Source organism: Pinus tabuliformis, chromosome 2_2 (genome assembly GCF_031772625.1).
Source record: "Pinus tabuliformis cultivar Carrire ecotype Pingquan chromosome 2_2, CPIR1, whole genome shotgun sequence".
Taxonomy (NCBI): Eukaryota; Viridiplantae; Streptophyta; class Pinopsida; order Pinales; family Pinaceae; genus Pinus; species Pinus tabuliformis.
The window spans coordinates 1,257,025,248-1,257,032,604 of NC_142300.1; positions in this window are offsets into that span (position 1 = coordinate 1,257,025,248).

A 7,357-nucleotide genomic window follows, 5' to 3' on the forward strand; every position below is an offset into this window, starting at 1 on the left:
AGAATTCCGCGACGTGTTTGCCTGGTCCTATGAGGAAATGCCAGGAATTGATCCCTCCATTGTTGTTCATGAGATCAAGACTTACCCGGATGCTAAACCCGTTCGGCAATGTCTGCGTCAGATCCACCCTTGGAAAGCGGCTGCAATTAAAGCAGAAGTTGAGAAGCTGTTGAAAGCAGGTTTCATTTATCCAATCCCGTTAACGGATTGGGTATCGAATATTGTTCCAGTTAACAAAAAACAGGGAACAATAAGAATATGTATCGACTATAGGGATATCAATCGTGCTTGTCCCAAAGACAACTATCCAACGCCCTATATCGATCAAATAATTGATGATTGTGCCGGCAGTGAAATATTTTCCTTTATGGACGGTTTTTCCGGTTACAACCAAATCAATATTCTACCTGCCGATCAACCAAAAACGGCTTTCATTTGTCCATGGGGAACATTTGCTTATTGCAAATTACCTTTTGGGCTTAAGAATGTCGGAGCCACTTTTCAAAGGGCGATGTCTTATGCATTTCATGACATCAAGCACATTGTGCAACCGTATCTCGATGATTTGCCTGCTCACTCCTTACATCGAGCTGATCACCTTGTCCATTTACGAGCAATTTTTATGAGGTGTAGGCATTATCGTATACGGTTGAACCCACACAAATGTGTCTTCTGCATAGAAGTGGGACGATTGCTGGGATTTGTAGTTTCAAAAGCCGTCATTCGCGTCGATCCCTCGAAGGTTGAAGCTATCATCAAATTGCCTCCTCCTTCGAGTTTGCGCCAACTCCAAAGTTTGCAAGGGAAAGCAAACTTTTTACGCTGAGATTACCAAGGGTTTTACCCAGTTGTTGAAACAAAATGCTCAATTCTCTTGGGATGAGATAGCTCAGAAATCTTTTGATGCGCTAAAGCACGCGTTGACCCATGCACCGTTGCTGCATCCTCCCAACTACAACCAGGATTACTTTTTGTACCTCATCGCCGCTCATTCCACCATTGGAATGGTCTTAGTACAGGAAGATGAATTCGAAACGGAACATGTGATATATTATCTTAGTAGGACGTTAAATCCCACTGAGCTAAAATATTCGCATGTGGAGAAATTGGCCCTGGCAGCTGTTCAATCTGTCCAACGTTTTCGTCATTACATTCTTCTCCGTAAAACTACAGTTATTTCGGATTGCAACCCTATGATCTATATTTTGACTAAACAATTGCTAGGGGGCAAGTACTCTAAATGGATTGTTATCTTGCAAGAGTTCGACTTGGAGTTTGAAAAATCTAAGTCTAAGAAATCTTTAGTTTTTGCAGAGTTGATGTGTGACTTCCCGCGTGCTGACACGGAAACTGTGGCAGAGGAACCCATTGCGGACGAATCTCTGTTTCTCATCAGCACTTTAGATCTGTGGTATGGAGATATAATTGTCTATCTCCAAACCCAATCTTTTCGGCCCGAAGCTTCAAAGTCGGAATGCCGAAAAATTCGATTCCAGTCCCAACAGTACAAAATTATTGGAGATACTCTTTATCGTCGTGGGGCGGATTTGGTTTTTTGTCGTTGTTTAACTCATGAAGAGGCAGAAAGGGTTATGAATGACTGTCATTCTGGAGCGTGTGGCGGTCATATGTCTGGGTATGCCACAACTCAGAAGGTGTTGCGTGCTGGCTACTTCTGGCCGTCCATGTTTAAAGATTGTATCATTGCGGTCCGAAAATGCCACAACTGTCAAGTGTTTGATCGCAAGATGCGCGCACCACCTGCTCCTCTCCACCCTATAATTGCCGTTGGTCCTTTTGCTAAATGGGGTATCGACTTTATTACATGTAACCCTCACTCGGCCGGGGGGCATGCGTATATCATCCTTGCGGTTGATTATTTTACTAAGTGGGCCGAGGCGATGCCTACATTCGAGGCTGACGGCAAGACAACTGCGATTTTCGTATTCAATCATATTATTGCTAGGTTTGGTGTCCCACAAGCGATAATCACTGACCATGGGCGCCATTTTCGAAACATTATGATGACAGAACTTACAAGCCAGCTTGGTTTGCATCATGATAGTTCTACTCCTTATTATACCCAAGCAAACGGTTTGGTTGAGTCCATCAACAAAGTTATAGTTATCATGATCCGACGAATCATTGGTATTCATCGGTCGAATTGGCACAACATGTTATTTTCAGCGCTTTGGGCGTACCGAACCTCAGTGAAAACATCAACAGGGTTCACTCCTTTCCAACTAGTTTATGGTTTGGAAGCAGTGTTGCCCATTGAATGCGAAATCCCATCACTTCAAATGGCTATCGAATTACTTCCAGCTACTTCCAAAGAGGAGAAGCGTCTATTATACTTAGCTAAATTAGATGAGACTCGACGTGACGCTGCATTGGCAATCGAGACTCACGCAAAAAGGATGAAAGCTCAGTATGATCGCAACGTGACCCCTCGCAATTTTTCGGAAGGAGACCTAGTGCTATTATATGATCAAGCTAACGATAAATTAGGTGCTGGCAAATTCGTTCCTATGTGGCATGGGCCCTACATTGTCAAGCGAAAGCTAGCAAAAGGGGCCTATGAGCTGGTAGATTTTGATGGGGACTCTTTGGGTAAGCCCAGAAATGGACTTTACCTAAAGAGGTATTATGCTTAAATGATGGGTATGGAGATTTAGTTAGGTTAGTTTTTCTTTCTAGCTGGTGTGTTTGTTAGTATAAACAGTGTGCTTAGCTTAGAGAGTGTGTTTTTCGTCGTTATTCTGGCTTATCTTGGTTTTACTCTTGATATTGCAGATGTCGACGCCTCTCCAAACGTACATTGGATTTGCTGATGGTGCTTGTCATAGTACACGGAATATCTCTTCCGCAGCTTGGGTTATCTATTCGCCCTCTGACGAGTTAGTTTCTATGCATGGGGTGAGCCTCGGTCAAACAACACACAACATTGCAGAATACAATGCAGTGATTGAGTTATTATCTGAATCTATTTCGTTTGGGATTCGGAGTTTGATAGTGAGGTTAGATTCTGAACTCGTTGTATTACAACTTAATAGAGTATATGCCATTAGAAATCCAGTGTTTTTAAGATTATTTTTGAGAGTGCGCCTCATGGAACGTGAATTTGATTACATTGAATATCGGCATATTCCAAGGTCATTAAATACATTAGCATATGCAATTGCTTCTCGAATGTTAGACAGACATTTGCGATAATCATAAATGTAAATTTAAAAACATTTCATCATACATGTTTAACAAGATAAGCCAATAATAATGATATATATATATAGATAGGAGTGTGTCAAAAATATACATCGTCTTCGATCATAGGTTGAAAAACACCTTATGATCGGCAAAAATGATAAGTACAAAAAACCAAAAATGTCACATGTGTCTACAAAAAGTGACTAGCCAATCACTGGTGGTGCTCTCTATACGAGACCACTGCCCACGCTACCCTACACAGGAACCTCCTGAAAGGTCCTGGGACTGCGACCACATAGCGCTGAAGTCGGATAGGAATATCGTCTATAGTCGTCTCTGGTATGTCCGCCGTGAGACGCTCTAGGTCCTGTTCCAGCTCGGCTAAGGTCTCTGTGGCCGCATCCTGTGGGGCCGGTGCTGGTGCAACTAGTACTCTTCTCTCGAATGGCCGGAGATTGGCCGGACGCTGTGGACCTACATCTGCATTTTGGAAATTTTCACTGTCAGTTTTGAGACGATATAAAAAACAAATAAAAAGTAAATAATTTAAAAATTTGTGAAAAACGAAGTACCTCTGTCGTCCCATTGTTCTCCCTGTGGAAGAACCATGTCCGGATCACGTGAAAATCTACTCCGGCATAAGGAAAATCCTGGATCGCAAAGACTTGGTCCTCCAACCAGTGAAAGTAACCCGCAGGAAATCGAACAACTCCCGCTCCCTCGTCAGGATCCCGGGCCATCACCGCAACCCATCGCATCAACTTTGGCTCCCGAGGAGGCCTAGCTAGAACAGTGAGATGCTGTGGGATCAGCATCGGAACCCTCTCTAGGGCAAAGCTCACAACTAGAGGCCCATACCCAAAGGTATTTAATTTCCCGTTCTTTGCCCTAGTCAGTTGGCCCTTCATATTGGCCAACACAGCGTCACACCAATTGAAAATGGTGCCTCGGTAGCAATCTATCGCCATCCGCATTTGGGACCCGGTGGCAATGTGCAAAGCGGCTACGCCGCAGAGTCTGGTAACTGTAAAGGCAATTACCATAAGTTCAGGCAGGGATATGTATTTGATTTCTATCCCTTTCTCCTGGTTTTGATTGTTGCACCACTCTAGCCGGAGGCTAGCAAGGGATTGGCCACCCGGCCTAGTCCCGGACAGAGTCAGTTGCTCGCCCCTATTAGGCAAACCAGTGAGAAAATATATGTCAGAGGGCTCTATCTCGAGCTGGTGCCCTCCGATGTAGAAGCATTGATCCTGGACGTTCCACCTTTCAACCTGGGTCCTCATGCCAGGTATGGCCCAGTATTTGTAGAGACCGCATGCCTTCAAAGCATCAATGGAGGGTTGATGATCTATTGCGGCCAAATCGACATCTTCGTGTTCTCTTTCGCGCCAATCAAGCATGGTGGGCAATCTACACACCAGAAAACATTCATTAGAATTCATTAAATCAAAAATTAATGGTTAGGTTTTGAGATTTGGGGTTTTGAAATTGCTTTGCGCGGAGTACGCACCCCGCGTTCAGAAAACAGAGCGTGGGTACGCAGCTGTTCTGAAGGTAGGCTGCGTACTCCGGCCATTTTCCCATTAACGAAAATGTCGGGGTACGCAGGTCACCCATGGGGCACCTGCGTACCCCGAAAGGCGGATCCTAAAACCCCAAAGCCCTCAAAAAATCAAGCTAGGGCTTAAAATGAAATTCTAAACGGATGAAAACAAAGAGGAGGATGTTGTGAAATACCTGAAAGAGACGGCACTCGATTCCGACGGTCAGATTCTCCGCAAAGTCCACGGGAAGTTTCTTGCCAAAAGCCCTTTTCTCTCCCTCAACAGTAAAATGGTAAAAATGACATGGTAAAAGGTCTTTTTATAGGTTTTTTGGATAAATGAATGCTAAATTTGTTTATTTTTCACCATGGAAGGATATTTCTCAATGCATTTTTGCTTATCTTAAACAGGTATGAGTAATGTGTCGTTTTTGTGCAGGACAATAGGACTTTCAAGGAAAATTATCATTTTTCACAAACCAAAATGTCAGAGTCATCTTTTAATTCCTTTTCTGACTCCTAAAACATGAAAAGATTGCCGAGCGTTTCTTTTACACTTGTTAAAACGGAATTAAAAGACGGTCCCCTTATAGCTCTTTTCTGACCGTAAAAACAGGAAAAGATTGTCGGGTTTTTTGTCGTTTCAAACTCGATATGGAAATAAAACGACGTGTCCTTGATCGCTTTTTACGTTTCAGGTCAAAGGCACTAATCATGAAAGTGCTCCTTGGTTGCAAGACTAAGCGGTTCTCTCAAGTATTATTTTATACTTTTTCGGGCTTGGGAGACACAACTTTACGAAAAAGTTCAACCTGGAGTCTTCTTAAGTTTTTTCAGACTCTCTAAAAATGAAAAACGCCAAGTTTCTCCTATACTGGACTCGTTAAAATTTCACAGTAAAGGACCTGTTTGATTACAAACAGGAAGAGACCACTCCTTCTTAGGGTTCGAATCAAAACTAAGTTGGACTCATCCAAAGGATGAGCTTATAATCAAGCATATGTTATCCTCCTCAAGCTTGTAAAAAATAAAGTGGTACTTGCCAGAAATGGTGGGGGAAAAGAGAGAAAAATGAGCCCATTTGTTATCCTTTGTCTCAGAAGAAGCCTTATTACCACTCTTGAACACGACACTTTCATTCACCTGGGTTGGGAAATATTTTTCCTCACAGTTGATCAAACCACATTGAAATTCTTTAGCCGGGTATTAACTTTGGGTCAAATATCACCAAGCCATCTGTCGTGTCGTTATGTGTTCAAGAGGTCTCTGCAATAAACATTCATCTGCAAAATACTCGTCATCCATTTTGACCATCCCTGAGTCAGTCCTTACAGTTACATTTATTCAACTTGATCTATGATTTCGTGTTGTGGGCTTGCCTGCAACGGGTCGCTTTCTATGGACATCAGCACATTATCTAGAAAGATGACCTAGGAATCGTCAGTACCTTGAAGTCTGCATGCATCAATGGCAGGTTTCTCGCCTTTGATGACAGTTTACATCATTGACTTTCGATCGAAGGATTCCGTGAAATGTTCGACATCAACTCATTCATTCACATCTCATGGATTGTACTGGGTACTTTGAGAACCATTGACATCACTGGTGGTCTCTCTCACGCTTGTTAACAGTTTACATCATTGACTGGTAATCAAGTGGTTTCTACCATGTTCGACATCAACTCATTTATTCACATGGATAGAATCGTACCTGTTCAGGAAGTAGAAATGAAGACCCTGGATCTAGTTTCCACCATCCAGGCTGCGAGGAGTTTTGTATTCATTGTACAGTAGACTAATCATAAACAGATGGCTGTGTCCATACTGTGTCTACAAAAGTCTATGATTATGATGTACTGCAGAATCATTCCTGTATCAGAGCAGTAGATAGTCAATTAGTTAAAGTTTTCAATCTGAGTATGGGAATGCCTACCTCAACGATGATATGATCTTATATATGTATTTTGTGTTGAATACTTGCAGGTTCCGACTGGGCTCTCCACAAGATAATCCTTGAAATGATAAAGTACTTCACCCTTCCTAGAAAATATGAAACCCTTATCTACTACAGGCTTCGCACTTTAGGGGGCAATTTGTTACACTAAAATTTGTCACCATGACTATTTGCAGTTAGTATGGCTCCATCAACTGTCATACTATCCCCCTTGGCAAGCCTCATACCTCTACTCTCCATGTCAAACTCCAAGAAAGAGAGAAAGTCATTAAAAATCTATATATTTCTGGGTACGCAGTTTCTCTTAGCCTTACCTGCGTGTACGCACTCCAAGTTCACAGTACCTGCGTACTTGTACGCTCTGTATGTAAAGCAATGGGTGCGTACTCCTGTAAAGGTCAAAAGGCGCAAGTTTCACTCCAAAAAAGTTACTTGTGGTCATTTCTAGAGCATTCTAGAAGCTTGTTTGACGTGTATGAAGTGCCTCCAGATGGTTCATGTATCCCTACCAAAGAGGAACTTATCCCATCAAGAGGGGAGCTATCCCATCCAAAGAGGGGCTTATCCCATTGATGGTGGACCTGAATAACTTCCTCTAGAGCACTATAAATACAGACATTGGGCCAAAGGGAGGGAGGTTGAAAGTTGAACATT